This window comes from Paramormyrops kingsleyae, chromosome 1 (genome assembly GCF_048594095.1).
Source record: "Paramormyrops kingsleyae isolate MSU_618 chromosome 1, PKINGS_0.4, whole genome shotgun sequence".
Taxonomy (NCBI): domain Eukaryota; kingdom Metazoa; phylum Chordata; class Actinopteri; order Osteoglossiformes; family Mormyridae; genus Paramormyrops; species Paramormyrops kingsleyae.
This window is the reverse complement of record NC_132797.1, coordinates 70,270,145-70,289,278: the sequence shown is the minus strand read 5'-3', so window position 1 is coordinate 70,289,278 and position 19,134 is coordinate 70,270,145. Positions and strand designations below refer to the sequence as shown.

The following is a 19,134-nucleotide window of genomic DNA, read 5'->3' as shown; positions in this document are numbered from 1 at the left end:
GGTAGACCCCTGTCGGAGCTAGCTGGAGGAGAAGAGGCAGTCTGGGTTTATCACCTCCTACGTGACAAGCCCATGGGTGGATGAGCACAGACCTAGAGGACGGGTCTTAACTGGAATTATCCCCTGCCAAGGCCACTGATTTGAGCTGGCTTGCCAGACTTCCGGAAACAGGAGGCGTTGTTGTGGAAAAAAATGAAGAAAGGAAATGGGAAAAAGCGACCGATGTCTCCGGCCAAATCTGCGGAACTGCTGTACGTGTCTTGTTAAAAAAAAAAAAAAAAAAATCAGGCAGCCCCGCCATACTAGGCGGTAACCGTGTACAGGGACACTTTTGTTCTGTGGTGTTGAAGATGCAGCTCCACCATCTGCCTCCTCCCTGTAACTCCGCCTCGGGCTACCCCGGGGGAAATAGCTGTGGATAAGTTATTCAATTAGAGGGGCATTATTGGCTTGCTAGTGCAGGCAACCGAGTTGATGATGCTGTGATTATCCCACCCTGCATTCCGTCATGTCCACGGTAACCTGGCCTCTTCTCCCCGAGCTCTTGTCGCCTGGGAGAGAAGCCCTCTTTAGATGGGAGGTAAAGGCTGAGCTGTGGGGAGGTGGGGGTCGGGAGGGGGGGGTGGGGGATAGATGGCAGTCCGTTGGAGATGCCCGACTGATTTCAATCGAACTTCCCTAGTAGTAGAGTCACACACTGTGACTGAGACTGAGACTGGAAAAATGAGAGAATGAGAAAGTAAACTAAATGAGAAGAAAAAACCTGAGGGAGTCTAAATACTAATCATTAATTTGGTTGTCATATATTTGCAAGTTATAACAGACTGACTGTATCAAACAAATGCATTGTCCTTTGTTTCATTAAAGTAAGGGATGTATAACTTATAACGCTGTGGATTTTAACCAAATAAAGAGCTGGAATCCAGTTCTTTTGAAGCACAAACACTCAACTGGCTTAACCCTGATTTATGGACTAATTAAACATTAAAGGATCTGAATGACAGGAAGTGTGATTTATGAAATGTTATTCATATGATAATGTTCATTTGGTCAGTGAATGTGTCATAACAAAAGCACAAGCGCACAGAGGAAAACGCGCGGGTTTCTGTTCGAGCCGCATTGCATTGGTCTCCTCTCCAGCCACGAACGCTAAATTAATCTTCCGAATGCAAACGATGGCTGCCCAGCAGGAAGAAGGCTTGGTGCCTCATCTGTTGTGCAGAGAATACAAATAGGTCAGCGTTGTATAGGAGGGACACCCTGGTTGTGAAGCCCTGCCAGATGAATTCCTCAGTCAGGCTTGATGTTAAGGGCCATCTGGTGTAAATGCTGGGAAGTCGAGCACAGGGCTGGCAGCTCAGTCTTTAGAGTACCCCACAGGCTCAGAGCCACACCTGAACCCCCCCAGCCCATGCCCCCCTCATAGACCTGTCACTTGTGCTCCTTCAGGCTCCTCCACCGCGGTATGCTGGGCCATGGTGAGCGGTATTGTTCAGCGGTCAGAAGTCTACGTCGTGTGACTAGCGCTTGAAGAACACCGCGGCCGTGCAATATGGCAACAGATGGGCGGTTAGATGTTTGTCATGGAGAGGTGCAAGGATCACGATGGTTTTTATATGCGAGTCCGGAGGCTGCGGCATCTCCAGAGATGGCTGCAGTCATTGCTGGAGACTCGCACGGTTTTACAGAGTAGAAACAGGTGAAAATTGACAATGCAAAGTGTGTGTTTATTATGTTTTAATACATTTTTGGCCCATCGTTGATCCATAATTCTGTCTGGTTTTCTGGCACGTGTGATCCCAATTCTGGTGAAACTGGCCAAAGGCTTTTAAAGTGACTCAACACGGAATGCGGTGGAAACTTGACGAAGTGAAGATAGGTGCGGACATGATGATGCAGATGTCTGTCTCTTGTGAGTGAAGCGTTGCTTTAGGCAATTCACATTAGCTTTCACACTAGTATCTTAACAGGTTGAAGGCTACCCCCAGGCTAACAACATATTCCTGAATTTTATTTGAATCTGGCAAATATAAACCTATATTGCTGAATTTATTATTAATCTTTTTATAACAAGGGACTGTAACATTTTCACTATTGTCATTACAATGGTACTAAACTAGTTCTCATGATGTTCTTCATCCTACCTTCTTTTGAGTCACATACATCAGAAATGCTTGCATGAATTTAAAGATTTCAACCAACCTTGAATAGTCTGAGACTTCGATTTTTAATCTTTAATCGCAGGATACATGCAAAGAGGACATGTTCCATTTCTTCACTTCACACAAATTTGCATCCCATAGGTTGCAAAATTTTGTCGCTTTTTGTTGATATGACAAATATTTTCACAAATATTGTTCTGGGAAATATGGATTTAGTAGCCCTGATCTAATTGCTATTAAAACAACTCACCGACAAATATGGAATGTTCTTGAGTAGATAATTTACTGCCACCTTTCCCATTGTTAAATTCCACCACACATCCGTTGCTACAATAATTTCAACCGGTACCAGCAAATTACTGTGACCCCTTTAATCTGGACTATGATGAGGGCCCCTTCACTTCTCCATAGTCCCTTTAAAATCAGAAAAGTAGCTAGAGAAAGCAATGCTGTTGCCATGGCTACCTGCTGGCAGCCTCCTCGGTGTATTGAAAGCCCCCACAATGAACGGCACTGGCTGTTCCCTACCCAAGCCTGGGTGGGAGGGGGCGGGGCTGCTAGGAAACAAGGAAAGGTCTCTCTACCACCCAAGAGATGAAGCCAAGGCTGCTGGCTGGTAAAAGACAAACAGAAAACAAAACAGAAACTCAATGTTATCTGCACACATGGACTTTACACAGGAGCGTTTTGGTGCGCTCATTGATTGATTAGGGCCCCCTCTCATGTCTGCACAGAAAGTGTTAATATGTAATCAGTTGTACTTCGCGTCCTGCGGGTGCAACTAGATTTTCTGTATTATTTACCATTTTATAGGTTATATAAGACTACAACAGTAAATCATTCTGCAGTTTTTCCATGTAACATTTTACGCGAAATGTGCTGAGATCGCATGGAGATCATGTCTGCAAAATTGATATCGTTAAGAGCATTTCGCATTTCCCGATCACAAAAGGTGCATGAAGAAATGCGCTAGTTACTTTTTTTGGATTCCATCGGAAAGGAAAGGCGATGCAGGTAATGGGTACTTCGGAGCAGTACGCGATACGGGGCCGACATTTCTGCAACACATAAGTCTTCTTGTTGCAATCGATATTATTCTAAACCGCAATGTAGGTGCAGTGTGGATGCAGATAGAGAAATAGCAGGTGTGTATGCCTGATAATTAAATTTTATTTTCTCAGTGATCCTCTTTGTGTTGGGGAGACGAGGCAGGCAGCAGGAAGCACGGTTGCAGGGCTATGCAGGGGAAGACAGTTGCTAGTGAGCACAGACGCACACCGGTCATGTTGCAAGCTCTGCCCCACCCCCCCAGGCCACCCTCCCCCCACGGAGACTAGCTGACCTTGGCTCGGCCAGCAAGACTGCTAGCCTGGAGTTTGTACTGTCAGTGTGCCCTGCGAGTTTTGTGCTTGAGCAGGTGCAGCAGAGCCAGTGCAAACACGGGCCCCCAGGAGAGGGGGGTGGGGGGGGGGGGGTGACTCTTGGGCTGGCCGATGATGTGTCCTTCTCCATTCCTCCACACAATGGATGCACCACTGGACATTGGGAACAGTTATTCAGGAACGGCTGACCTAACACGCGACTGGGGTTGGCGGCCGTCTGGAGATACGTGCATCAGACAGGTTTGCCGCTCTCTCCCGGACAAGTAGCTCGGCAACGTTTCACGTAACGCTGAAAATCACACGTGCAACATGCATGGGTGTTTCAGTAATGAAGACACTCAACCAACAGAAGCTTCATAAAGATCCTCTTGACCTTGTCATGTGTTTTAAAGGTAGACACTTAGACACAATCAATTCATGCCAGAAAGTAAAAACTTTGATGATACAGATGTGCTGGATACCTTAAGTACTGTATATTCTAACCCATAATATTACTGTAGTTTAATTATCAAAATAATTTGGCACAAGCTTTCCATCAGAAACGATTTATTACAACGTTTAACTCTGTACAGCCATCTCATCGTAACCGAACTCCTGTTTTTCGTAGATTAAATTGATTTATTATTTTCTCTTATGAATAAAATCTAATTTCTTTTGCTAAACATCTCAGCAATGGTTGAGTTGAGTTACTTCTTTTCCATTTTGCTTGGAATCAGTTCCAAGTATCAGTGTCACGTAAAATATGCACAAAAGTACGGATTGTAATATTTTTTTTTGTAATTGGTATGTCAAAAGATTTTTAAATAGCTTATTGAGATGTGTGACCCTTCTGACACCCAATTCAGGAATAATTGATATAAAACTTTTGTCCCTCCAGGTTAATTCTTTTCCCTGTGAACATTCCAGTTTAAGCCAGTTTATAACCATTTTACCTTATCAACTGGTCTCAAGTTATATGAAGTGTACTGCATTCTTAAGTCTGTATAATCAGATCTGCTAAAACAGCTGCAGGTACAGTTGTTTTCAACCCACAACAATCGACTAGTTCAGCTAACAGTTTAAAAATTTAGCTTAAATTTCTACTGAACATTTTTTTGGAATGGAATTTTCTCTGAGCTTTTGTCTTTCAGTGAACAAATTATTCAAGTTTATTTTTCCCGTGGATTGCTGACAGACAGCTTGTTAGTTTGTTTATGCTTTAGGCAATAAACTGAATGTTTGTGAAGCCATCGACCTGTCTATTTCCGTCTTTTAACAAAAGACTTTAATTTATACCTGGAAGTTTATATTAATTTTTATATTTGCATATACTTTAATTCACTCACTTCATAGAGAGTGTAAGCAGACTGCATTGAAACTTTGCTTTCTGGTAAATTATCAGCTCTTGAAATGATCATAATATAAAATATGTTAGACCTTACCGCTGTCTCCTGTCCCATCTTATAACTTTAAATTGCTTGATTGACAGGCAGAACAAATACCGCCATTGTAAACTGGTAACTGTCTCAGCAGGGGAGATATTCATTGCATCAGCACTGGGTCTTTTGTACAGTGAGGAAGTGTTTCTTTGCTAATCCTCTGTTAAGGTAATTCCATCATGCCTGTCTCTCTCGTTCTCTCTCTCTCACTGCAGGGATTAGGTTACAGGTTGTCTTCTTCCTACCCTCTTTTCTCAACACACTCATTAGTCCATGTCTTTCAAAGTTCCTGTCAATTGCTGAACTGCAGGGCTTGAGCTGAACCAGAGATGATGCAACACCAGTGTTCCTTCAAGAGTCTTATACTCTAAACTCGAACCTGCTGCAGTCAGGTCTTGGAAGGCAGCTTCTCCTTGGCTGCATCTTTGCTGAAAGGCTGCATCTCCCCCATGCATCTCCTCCTTCACCCATGCCTGAGGTCTGCATTCCTCCGTTGGGAGCAAGGTCTTGCTTGGAAGAACAGGATGCAGGCTCAGATTCAGCAACAAAGAGGATACAGGAATTTTTGAGGCAGTCAGAATTATTTTAAAATCATGGCTTGCATCTCAATGCAAGTGACTTATTTCAGCACCTACAAGGAAAAAAAACAAAATATTTTTTTATTAAATGATTTTATGGCTTTTCATAGAGAGCTGAGAGCACTGTTCCTGAATTACCAGACATATGAAAGCCGGTAGACATGGAAATATGAAGATCAAGTAGAGAGAGAATGTGGAAATATTCAAGGTTGCAATAAAAAACAGATATGCTACAAAATTGGTTGAGGCTGTGAGTAAAAATGTATGTTTTATTTTGCATTTCTTTTACTCATAATGGACATACATAATAAAGCATTTAACCAGAGGAAACAATACTGCTGAAATATCAGTACCTAATATCATTTATAAGTTGCATCATTTATCTTGGACAAATAAACAATACATTTCAATAAATATTTTTTCCTGACACACTCATTTGCATAAGTACCTGCGTGCCATAACTTTTATCTAATACTATGTGTATGTCATATATTTTGATGCCACTTTCAAATGAATAACTATAATTGCCTAATACTGCACCAAAAAAATATTTATACGTAAGAAAACTGAAACACTTGTGTATGTATGACAGTCGGTGAAGCTATTAAACTGTGACAATCACGGCTCAGCATGTCGAAGGCAGTTTCAAAGCACCACGATGCTTCCTACAGCCAACACATGATGTATTCCGAGCTGTAGGCTGGATCTGGCCAGGGCCACCTCCACTAGTAGGGAGCTTCTTCAGCCGCTGCCCTATCAGGTGTCTCCCAAAGGAGGCCGGGGGGGCGGGGGGGGGGCTATGAGGGGTGGGGAAAGTCAGCCGCCCCTGCATCTTTTCCATCTTGCCTGGCCATGAGCTCAGGGAGCCATCCGGGGAACGTGTTAAAGCCACCTGAGCCTACCCACCCTACCCACCCTACCCACGGGCACCCGGCAGAGAAGCCAGTGCCAGCCGAGAGCCTTGAAGCTCTCACTACCCATCTCTGAGGCTCCAAGCAGCTTTTCATTTTAAAAGAAAAGACAAGAACCTTTGCCACCTGAGCAAATAACACATTCCATTCCATTCCCCTAATGGTATCTTTATTAGTCATTATATTTTTAATTAACAGACTTCTGCAAACAAAATTTAGTTTTAATTTAAAATAAATTTCCTCATTCTCACTTTTTTTTATTGCAATAAAATACTAGTTTAAAGCAGTCAATGATATTAGTTATTCAGAATTAAATTAATTCCCAAACTGTGATTTCATTCGTATTTGCATTTATATGGTCAACAATCTCCTTGAGAATGAAGCCTGTCGTTTTGGACCCCCTATTAGCGGGTATTAATACCTTACAAACTGAGAAATATACACAGCGCTGACTGTAAAACAAGTCAGTGTGGTAGCCTTACCTGCACACATCATTGTTCTGCTGGGCAGTATGTTGTAAAAATGTTCACAGATCCCTAGGCATGTTTTCTATATATATCATTTTTAAGGGGTTTGCAGTGTAAAAAATATTGAGAAATCAAATAGAGACATTAACTTTTTAAAATGGGGAAAAATATTGGGTGGATAAAACAAACTTGAATACTGCATGTTATCATCATTCACTGCAAAGTATTCTTCTGATACGCAGCCTGAAGGTAACTTTTCTGTCTTGGCGTAGCTGGGTCTATCAGGGATGCAAATTAGCTCGGCTTCCTTTACATTAATTAGGATCCCAGAGGAGCTCCTCTGAATCATGAATACCATCACCTCTGTTTTCCCAGCTCTGCCTTGAGAAAATAATCATCATTTAGGCTTCTCAGTAGTGATACAACACCGAGTCGGCGTTTTAGGAAACAAAAATATAGAAATATATGACAACATACGAGAAACAGAGAAGGCTGTGGGTGTTTCTCGTACTCAGTGGTTCTTTCACCGTACATCTAACGACAAGCGTCGCAATGCGTGCTACCTCACGTAGGTGAAGAGACTTTTTCTGAAGAAAGAAGCAAGACTGCTGTTTTCCTGTGTCCCCCCATCGGTTTGTTTCTCTCTCCATTTTGCTGGGGAGGCACTCTACCATCAACAGCACGGCGCTCAGCGGCGCGGAGTGACCGGCCCGGTCGGAAACCTCCCGCGAGGGGCCCCGTGTAATTCAATGCATGCTGTTAAAGCTTAGAGTATATTGTCTTCCCTTGCTTGTGTAGCCTCCACCCACCGGCCCACCCTACATTTAGCGGATCATGTGACCGTGGTAAGTCATTTGCAAGTACAACAGTTCTCTGTGAGCCCCCATTCATTTCCTGAGAAGTGCGCAGAGCAGCTGAGAGGCTGAAAGGGAGGGAGTCACAGAGAGAGAGAGAGAGAGATAGAGAGAGAGAGAGAGAGAGAGAGAGAGAGAGTCACAGAGAGGGGGAGAGGACTCTATAAGGAAAACAGTTTTCACCGTTCTGCAGCTTCTGACAAGGTCTGTGCCTTTTCGCTCCTCGTTTCCCTCCTGTGTCTGTCTGCTTTTACCTGTCTGTTTGATCGTGCCACAGTGCCGCGCGCCCTGTCTGCTGTCATTGCGGTGTCATACCAGTGGACAAGTCCTTATTTTTTTTAAAAAAACCCACATTGTTGTCCATTCATTGTGTTGCAGTGAGAAAACATCATCATTGGGCAAGTAGTCAGCGATAACGCAGCATCCCCTTTTCTGCCGGACTTGCATGCGTGTTGCGGGGGACAGTGTGACACTTTAACTGTCACTGCACATTTATCGCAGCGGCAGTCATTACTCGCATCGTGACAGTTCTGACTTCTGTTGATTTTAATGCTTGGAGTTGCAGACTTTTAATATTCGTAGTAAAGACAATACGCAAAGCTCCAGTCATAGCCTTTACTCAGAAAAAAGGACAGTACTTCTGTACATTTTAGGACTTCTTTTGTAGGATATATTTTTTTTTCTGGTAGAAAGATCGGCATACCGTATGAAAGGTGTGTTTTGGATCGAAGAGGGTGGGTTTTCGGCGAAATTGCACGCCCCTTGCTCTTCGCAAAACTTTCACCGTTTCCACGGGGGTGGCTTGTGGGAAAAGCCCGTGTTCCTCTCACTGCTGCCGGATGCATGGGACTGCCTGGAGTCGGCTGTTAGTAATGGGTTAAATATGTTGAGGCTTGGGAACTGATAGAAGGACACTGGGGGGTGGGACGTATTGGGGGGGGGGGGGGGGGAGGCGGGGGATTTGGGGGGGGGGGGGGGGCGGTTGCAGGGGAGGTGTCTTACGTGTCATCTGCCCTGCTCTCACTTCCAGTGTAAGAGCCACCGGTATTGATGGCTAGTTGTCGCCCTTAACAGTGCAGACTCTGTGAGGACTGGCCCATGGCTGCTATTTTCAATTAGAGTGCATTTGGGCTGAGCTGACAGCTAAGACATTTATAAGCGCAGAGTGGTGGTGGGGGGGGGGGCTGGAGCTGTATTGGAGGGCAGCAGTTTCTGGGCCAGTGAGACTCTCACCCCATGAGCTGTGGAGACCTGACCTTTGTGACCTTACTCTCTGCTAAAGCAGGAACTTGGCATTTAACTCTAGAATAACCAAGAGTCTGTTTAGTTTTCTCAAAGTCTTCGAATGACCTTCACAACTTTTACATGGAAATATTTCAAACAGTCCTGCTTATTTTACTTTATATCTAATGTTGTAATGATTATGAAAATGTGTCATTTCAGAACAAAAATAATAAGTAACATTTAAACACATGTGAACTCTATTATGAAAGGCTTACAAACCTTATTTAGTCACTGTTGAGCTCAAACGATCTTATTTATTACAAAACCAGTTATAAAATAAGTCCATCAATTCATCTTCCCGCTTCTCTCGTGGGGGTCTGTAGTCTATGTTTACATAAATATTCAAAGAAATGCTTCACACATCATTTCATTAAAGCACTGCAATTTTAAACATGGGAAGTTATTCATTTTCTGGATATTTTGGGATTGTTTGTTCATGGTTGCTTTTGTTTTTGTCTTAGCTGTTGTTAGTGATGTTATCTCTTTCAGCTGACAGCTATTAGTTGAGAAATATAGTTCTTCACTCCCACGATAGCAATTGGTACATTGCTGCTGTGAAACCAAGTACCGTCTAGAGCTCAATTATAACACCTGAGAAATTCTCAAGACTGAATTGTTTGAAGTGGTGTGGGGTTGCCTATCTTGACAGGGTGTGAACTAACAGCATCTATGAAGGGAGGGGAAGTAGAAAACAGGGGACTGCACAGGGAATTAATTTATTTTCTTTTTCTTGTAAATGCATTGAATTAATAATTAAAAAAAGTCACAAGCTTCAGCAAGTCTGTAAGGACCAGGCCACAAGCAGATCTGTCTTGCTCTCTTCTCTTTCCCTTAAAAATCTCATTCTTTCTCATACTTTTTTCCACATGATTGATCACTTGATAATTGTGTAAGTGATCTGTTCCATACTGGAACTAGAAATCTATATGGTATGCCTATTTGTTAGTCACTACTCCTCTGAGTCCATAAGAAGCCCATTTCTAATGAGACTATGTTTCAATCATACAGTCAGATTCTGTTCAGTCGAATTACAATCATTCAGTTGCATCAGTTGCTGTATTTTTTCATTCAATCCAATTTTCAATGTATCACAGAAGACAGATTCAACTAGAGGGTCAGTTTTTAAGATATACCTCTGATGTAATATGTGCCGATTTGGAGAATCCTATATCAGCACTTCAAATTGTAATCGTCCTTGAATTTATACATTATCGACTGAATCAGATGCTGGAGACCAAGAAGCAGCCTTTTGCAGGCAGTGAACGAGATACCCCGTCACCCCACTGTGCAGTACGGCCATAGGGCAGAGCTGCAGCTAGCCAGAGGAGCATTATGGGATGGATTTGGAGTCTGTCCATCTGAGCTGCCCATAGTCATTGGACGCAAGGACAGAGCTGCGTCTCTAACGCCGTCAACTCCAGCTATGCGATAGGATCCGCTGGGGACAAGCAAACACGTGTCTCTCTCCAGGGATCAAAGAGTGAGACGATAGGGAATTATGTTTATTTTGCACTTTTTAATAAGTATAAATTATAACCCAGCTTGGTCTTAAAAAACACTTAATTTTAAGTCCTAAAGGTTCAGAGGCATATTATATTAAATGGTTAAACCCTATTCTTCTTAACTCAAGTTGCACAGCTTCTGTGAATGTAGTAAACATGTAAAAATATCTACTAAATAGGCAACACATACCAAGTGCAGTGCTTGATGTTCAGGTGACAAAGCATTCTGATGCGATTTTGCACCATGAAATGTTTGTGCATGCAGTGTATAAAGTGACTAAAGCCATATAGATGAAATTTGTAATTATTTACCTTTCGTTCACCATGATATGGGTGTCATTTCATTGGATTTAAAGCCAGTGATGATAATCCTGAAGACAGAAATTATTTGTTACGTCATTTTTGGACACGTTTTAGATGATTATTACTGGTTGGTGATCACTGGATTTCATCACCTGTCCTCACTTAATCCCTCACTTTCCCGATGTAAACAATTGATAGAAGTATCTCATGAAGGTTGCAGCAGGAGGTGCATCTCCTGGGGCTTTTACTTCAGATCTTTTAGTAATAAGTCCAAGTCCATAATTACTGTACTAGCAGCTGCCCCAATTTATAGACAAAGAGGCAGATTAAGAGCAAAAAAGCCGAAACATCTGTTGTGGCTGATTTATTTATTATTTTTGCTTGTTTTTCATTTGGTAACTTTGGTAATTTAATAATCGTCCACCCTGGGTGCAAATGATGCATTTATTACCAACAGGACTAATAAGAGAGCTGGGAAAACAGTGATGTCACAAAATGTCAAGAAAATAAAACAGTATGACGTGCACGATGACAATTCATATTCATTGTCGTTCGGTATTTACTCTCCATTTAGTGTTTCCACATATCAAAACTTACATGCTTTTGCCAGAGTAAACAATACCGATAAATAATTTGTGCCAAGTAGCACAGATTCAGTTGCAGGTCGTTAAAACCAAATCAGCTAAAGTTAACTGTACGAACTGCTTGACTTGAAGCATTCTCAGAGGCGTCACTGAGGGACCAGCGGCAAAAAAACCCAGCGTTGCCCAGGTGCATTCATACTTTAAGTTTATGCCCTTCCCTTTTTCACCCCAAGTCCAACACATCGGCCCGTTTTAGTAGCGTGCCTGTGTCATGCTGCTGCTGGACCAGCATGAACTTTGTCTCTCCTTGTAGGTCAAATGTTGGGGGATATTATGCAAACAGCATGTGGAATCAATTTGAACCAAACGTTAAACTGAAGGGAAAAAAACTATCAGTGGTGGCCGTGTGTTAATATATGTTCAACTTACGGCTTGTAACTTCTCCAGCTTGATAGCTCCTCCAAATATACTGCCTATATTGTGGCTCTCCTAGAGGGCTTGCAAATCAGTACAGTTGCTTAACCTATGAAGGAAAATCGCATGCTTGTCAGGTTTAATCATGGGGTTACTGTAAAGGACAACAGATAAATCACTCTCTCTCCTAAGAATAAGTCCGATAGGGTATTTTTTGTCAGTCAGTGTGGCGATGTTTAATTATCAGATAGGTAGAGCCGGTCGAGGTAAATGAAGCATGTCTGTGTGTATTTTCAGTTGACTGTAGGTGTGTTCATTGGCGTCCCTATACATTGATGCTTGAACGTTTGTGAGCTGGAAATGATTTGGGCTGTGTGGGGGTGTCTTTGTTCCACCTTCCACCACCTATGTACTGGGAAGTAAGAGACCTGGAGGAGATGAAGACAGCCTGCTCTAAGAATATGGTCATTAGAGCTGAGGGGGTGCAGCTGGCCTCCAGGGACAGAGGAGTAGGTTAATGTACTGACCAATCTGCACTCCTCCACAAGTCCTGACCCTCAGCATCGCTCCACACTGGTGCTGTCAGCTATTATCACAGCGGAAAGAACTTCACATTATGCCTTAATGCAACCTCAGAATCTCCAATAAACACGTGTAGGATATCATTCCGAATTTACATAAAAATATCAGCTTTTAAAAGCAGCGCACCAAGTCAGGGGAGGAAAAAAAAGGGGGAGAAAGAGAGAAAGAAAGACAATTCCAAGGGCCCCTGAGTGACAGGGGTCCTAAAAAAATTTGGAACATAATTGAATTGATCTGAGTTTGGGGGCACAAAATGATATGCTCTCAAGGAGCCCAAAATCTTGAGTAGCGCCCCTGTACCAAATATTAAATTACTTGTTAAAATATTTAAGTTGTTGGGCCCGTGTGTGATGTTGTCATAGTCTAGCTGAGAACACATGAGACTGGTTGAAGGGTACAACTGCAGTGTCCTAAATGGGATCCCTATTTCCATTTGTTATACTTTAGAGTCCTAATTAAAGTGTTGCATATTGCTGGCTTAATGCTGTCATTATGCATGTTGTGTACTTATTTAAAGGGTAAATGTATTTAATCTACTTGTGTTTACAGTAAGACAAAACAACACTAAGGGAATTTGGACACTAAACAAATGCAGGATGGAGCAGAATGTTTCTTCTGTGCCCCAGCGTAGGTCTTAGTCTGGCGTTACTTTTGTAACTTTAGTCACTTTATACACTGCATGCACTTTAGTTTTTCCCAGAATTGTTTTTTTGTTTTTTTTTACAATTTACTTGAGTTTTCCTGTATTTGTGGTTACGTATGCTAGTGTTGATGGTTATGACCACACAACATTTCGTTCAATAGTTCACGATCGGCCTCCCTCTAAACAAATCTGGCTTCCCTGCAAAGCCAAATACAGCTGGCAAAATATAACGGATTCATTTGCTGGTCTTATGGATGTGGAGATTCTCTTATAAACGAAGCTTTATTTCGGATGTGAATTACACTCATTTAGACTAAATACCTGCATTGTGATATGTATCACACGTGTAAATAGTAATGCTAAATTAACGCCAACATTTTTTTTTTTGCTAGACTTCTGCTTCATTTCTTTCTAAGATCGTGCTACAGAAAGTAGTGAATCTGCAATACACGTAAAGAGAAGGGGTTTTGTATCCAAAATAGCAAACGTGTATCAGTTTGCTCGTGATTCACCCATGGAGACAATGCTGGTCACCAACCATTTTGGCAAAAATATGTAATATTGTTAGCGGGAAAGCTAACTTTTGCTTTAACAGCTCAGTTAAAATATGCAACATTGTTCATATATCGGTCAAAAGGCAAAATAAAAAGCACTGAATACACAAATTATTGGTCATGTTTACTGGAGAATGGAAGGGAAAGAGTATATTTGTATTGGCAGGAAGAATTGTGGGCAAAAGTATGAAAGCAAATCTGTTGGTGTTTTATATGAATTCATGTCCTTAATACTAAGATGTTCACCTTTGAAGATTGCCTTAGTGTATTATATCTAGAAAAATGAAAGAACATTGTGTTGGCAATGACCTTTTGTAAAACTTGATACTGTAAATACACAACATGCCTTTAATTATTATTATTTGTATTATTATTATTAGTGAACATGGCGTCTAGTTATTAGATGAAGTATCCATCATATCACTATATTTTACATGGTTACAGAATAGTCCTAATTGGGAGGTGTGCTGTTCTTTGATGGAGTTTACAGATTTGTACTTATTTTTTAGTAGATTGGAATTTCAGCAATATTGCACAATAGTCAAATGTTGTGCAACACACTTGGGTTTAGAGACTGGATAATGATTTCTAAAATAGACCAATAACATCAGCCTGTGGTGCATTTATATTGTTGTTATTTACAACATTTTTTCACTTGATTTGTTGCTTTAATTTATAATTAACAGTAATAGTTCATTACTACTACTACTACTATTAATAATAATAATAAGAATAATAATAGTGTTACTGCTGTTTTTTATTTATAGGAAGCATTCTAGGGTTTTGTTTGTGTGTTCATACTATCCAGTGTTGCAACATTGCTGTTCTCCTCGGATGTTTAATGTTGTACGTAAAACACATGGCTGGTGTCCAGTTTTATAGTACTGATGGAGAACTGTAGCCCACTGAAGCTGAAGGCTCAGAAAAGGAGAAACAGCCACGAGACAGATCATCTGAGAGAAGGTGGCCTTATGTTAAAACCTGGAAATATGACAGCATGTTCTGCTATCATTTTTTATCATTTTTTTTCTTACACTCGCGTTTGTAGACAGTGAATGTTAGAAGGAATTTAAATAAAATGGGCACTGCTTCGTGTTAGACGTGCACTCGTTATTGCACCAGTGTCTTTAAAAATCGAACTATTTCCAATAGTGCTTCCACTCAATTTGGTATATTGTGTATGTGATGGGTCCATGAAAGGTTACAGGTCACTTGACGAAGCTGATGATTACCATCCGCAAAGTGACATAAGGACACATGCTATCCTGATCCGTGAGCACTTGCTCATATGGAAGACTTCTGTGAAGAGATTGGGCCTCCATGATCAATTTTTCACACGGCTCTGCTTTTACATGGTGTGATTGAGGTTTTTGTGTCAGGGCTATTTTAAAGCGTTGCCAATTTGACTGCAGGTTCTGTAGTGGGGGGAGACTGTATTTGGTGGGGTTTAACAGAGGGCCGTTTAACGAGTGCATAGGTTTTCTCATGTAAACAAACAAAAGAATTCAGTGTAAATGCTCCGTTTGGATATGCTATTTATAGATGTTTGCACAGAGCAGCACGGTGAATGCCAGAGGTAATGCAGAATCCTCTCACAGCACCCGTACCTTATTCTGCTTCATTTCCAAGCAAACATGGGTAACCTGATGCGCGACTCCAGTGCTCCCCGTATTCAGGACAACAATTTGTGTGCACAGTCAACAAACAAACAAAGGAGGGATTCTGCAGAAGGGATTTAGTGGCGGTGGAATCGCGAGTGCAGTCAGAGGTCACGCTGTTGTAACACAGACAGATTTAGCAATGTGACTGAGGCACAGGAAGTAGAACTTGTTTATGAGAAGTGGGTTTGTCTAAGGCTCTGCTGAGCAGGAAGGTTCCACCAGCAGTTTCACTTTGAATATGCCTGGTTTTTAAAGAGAGGAGTTCAGTGCAGGGCATGCAACTTGCTGGCCTGGGCATTTTGTCTTAACTTGAGTAATACTTGGATGAGATAACAAGAAGGTGGCTTTTGGAGAATCCAAAACAAAGATCGATATTGTTGCATTATAGTATTATAGTGACTAAAAATGGCTGGAAGATTTTAACTAACAGTTTGTTTCCTGTAGTACGTTCACTGAGGGCGTAGCGCTGGTCTTACACTGTATCTTACATAATATATTTTGCTTTAGTTTTTAAACAGCTAGTGGAATATTAAAACAAAGTGCCTGTTTATTGTCGTTTGAATAACTCCAAGAATTATTTCAAAAAGGACCTAGAATGATTTAGTACATATTGGGATTAAGGGCTCACACATTTTTGTGTGATTATGTAGTCTTTGCTGTTCCAGTGTGGCAAACATCTTAGTTCGTTGTCCAGCTCGCCTCCAGAAACGAAGAGTGGAGATCTTGAATTAAGGCAGGCCTACCTCTCAGAGGCGTGCGTGGATTAAGGCAGGCCTACCTCTCAGAGGCGTGCGTGGATTAAGGAAGACCTACCTCTCAGAGGCGTGCATGGATTAAGGCAGACCTACCTCTCAGAGGCGTGCGTGGATTAAGGCAGGCCTACCTCTCAGAGGCGTGCATGGATTAAGGCAGACCTACCTCTCAGAGGCGTGCATGGATTAAGGCAGACCTACCTCTCAGAGGCTGCCTTTTAGCATGTGAGCATAGCATGTTGTGGCTAAGTCTGAGAACTTCCTACCTGTGCCAAATGGAAAAGCATCTTTCTGAGCACGTGACCACAACAGATTCCTAGTGCACAAAACTACTTCAGATCTCCTGGTTTTTTACAAGGACTAGACTGCTATTTGTGTCGATGTCAACATTCTCGCTTCCCTGTTCACGTGTTGAGGCTTAATAAGAGGCTTGTATCACAAAGCTGCATTTTTGAGTTAGCGAGATAATTTGCAGTAGTCTGGGGTAAATGTAAGTGAATATCGATAAAGTCCATTTAAACTGGGGTACCTTAAATCCAACAAGTTATCTAGCTAACCAACAAATCTCACTTCATAATACAGGCCTCAGGAGTGTTAAGTGGTTTTTTTGTGTGTCTCATATTCCAGGGGAAAGTTATGGCAATTTGTAATTATTTCCATTTTCATAATTAAGAAGTAATCATCTTTGTCGTTACGGGTAACCGGAGAGGCGTCGCCGTTGCTAAGAAGCACACAAGAGAGTGCAGCGCGAAAGATTTTTGTCACTGAAAATAAACAAAAGTCTTGTAATGAAAATGCTAAGACAATCAGACTGAAAGGCAGGATGCAGATCAGGTGTTGGGTGCATTCTGAAAGGATATGTACTCTACTCATGTACTACTTACACTACTTTTGGCAGGGGGAGAGAAACGTCAGCTTATGACCGTAGAGGCTGACACTGTGATGTAAGAGGATATCAGTGCTCATGACCATTGAATTATTTATGCTCTGAGCATCAAATTAAAATTGAAAAGAATCTCCCAATGAGCATGACCCCTTTTGGGATGAATAATGCACTCTTTAATTAGAATGATCAAAGTGAAAACAAATAATCATATAGTCTCATCAGACCCATAAACCTATGTGTGCCTAACAATGACGCAGTAATTTTCCACTGAATTTTATTTTGGTCGCATGGAAAGTTGGGAATTGCACAGTCAACTGCATAGCATAGCAACTGCATCCAACTGTAGCAAATTCTACAGACAGATCTGAGCTGTATTTCATGTTTATGGAGGAATGGCCACAAGTTTGTACATAAATCCATAAGTGTTTTCTGGGTGACCGATGTCGCGACCCGTCCATAACAGATACCACATACCTGCTTCTTCAGTTTTAACACCCTTGGAATTAATGCCAATCAGCAACATGTCAAACAACGGCTGTTTCCACAAGTACAGAGTTCTTGCAGAAATGCAAGTACGGCTGCGATCTGATGAATGGTGCTTCTGCCCAAGTTGTTCCAGTCTTTATTGCCTTTGGGGGGGGGGGTCAAATGGGTTGCAGATGTGCATCTGTGTCAGTGAGAGGAGCCCTAGGAAATTCTCTGCAGAATATGAATAGATGAGGAGGCTCTGAAATGAAAGGCGCTTCTTTCTTAAACGGTCTAACAATATTGAAGCAGATTATGATGTTTTCATTTTTTTTGTTTTAGGCTGAGATAATTAGTTTTTGCTTCTGTCAGTCAAGTCAGTGTATAACAGTAACAACCAGAAAAGGTAGAATTTCACCTTAATTTGTAGGATTAATACAAGGTGATAATAGAAATACAAAATCTGAATTACCTTTGGAGATCCTTCTTATGAGTGTATATATAAAGATTCCATCCATGTCAAGCTGTAGGAAATCATATACACTACGAGAAATGGGAATCTTGGGACTGTATTTATGACATCAGTAATTTTTTTGTTGCTAGCTTTGCTGCTTTTGATGCCTGATTGATGCCGGGGGGGGAGGGGGGAGGGGGGTGCAGCCCGTGGTGGTACTGCTACAGCACATTGCTTCTGTGTCTAGTTCAAAATATGTCTCGATCGCATCCAAAGTGTTCAGCTGCCTCGCCTGCCAAGGAAAATGCGCTTTATGAAATGGAAAGTCTGAAGTCATTCAGTGAGAGCCAAAGAGGTTCAACAAAGGCTTTATCCAAGGTACGTCTAGCACTGGAGTAAAAGTCCACGGAGAGTTCGAAGAGTGAATGGGTGTCGCTTTCGTTGCCGTTTCAGAGGCCTCGGAAGATCTCATCCACACAGACAGACGCTCGTAGTGAACCCCTGCGGTGTGTTCAGAGGTAGCTGTGAAACGGACACAGCTGAAGGGCTGTCTGTAGAGGAAGTGGCAGGGTGGGTGTGTGGGTAGGGCTGCTCTGGGGACACGGCACAACAAAATTAGTCAGACTCTCAGGGTTTGTCAGGTGAATAAGATCCGTTTATTGACAATCAAAGTCTTCCCTTAGGTTTCTTGTTGATCAGAGAAAACACGTTTCATATTCAAATCATCCTTCAGTTTTTAGTAATACTTACACAGGCTTTTGTGGACAGAATAGCATGTCACCCATGTTTGTTGCACTGTGAATAAAGAAACACAGGGCCTCCTACACCGCATGTGGGAAAGCAACACAAGCAGGGCCCTCGGTGCGCCGTGCGGAGCTTCGCTTTTGGCTGACTTGACATATTCTGGTGTCCAGGGGCAGAGGAAAGGGGAAGTGAAAAAAAGCATAGCAGCCAGAGAAAAGGGACAACAGGGACGAAGGAAGTGCTTTCTTCCCTTTAGGGCTGCACTCTGAATTTAAAGACGAGATAAAACATCATTTTGCATCGTTCTACAGTAACGGGTTTTCACTGATTGCAAAGTGCAATAAAATTTTCTTTACAATCAAAATCGAATGCATTGGTGATTCACTATAGATAAACACCGTGCAACTGTCTTAGGCAGTCGCAGAAAGTCATGTTTAAATGATCTTCTTGTTGCCTGTGAAAGTGTGTCAGCTTAGCCATTTCAGAACCTCTAAAACCACAACAGTATTCGCAGCATCCGTCCAGCACACCGTG

General features: G+C 41.9%; 1 protein-coding gene across 2 annotated transcripts in view; it reads left to right on the top strand.

The window, feature by feature from the left end:
• klf12b (Kruppel like factor 12b) overlaps nucleotides 1–19,134 on the top strand; it is a 49,811-nt gene that overhangs the window by 2,557 nt on the left and 28,120 nt on the right. The window contains exon 1 of one of the 2 annotated variants that reach the window (XM_023845014.2): nucleotides 7,771–7,976. The exons of the other annotated variant lie outside the window; for it this stretch is intronic. The gene's annotated coding sequence lies outside the window, so the exon portion shown is untranslated. Of the gene's footprint in view, nucleotides 1–7,770; nucleotides 7,977–19,134 lie in introns of those variants that run through there. 2 annotated transcript variants of the gene reach the window in all.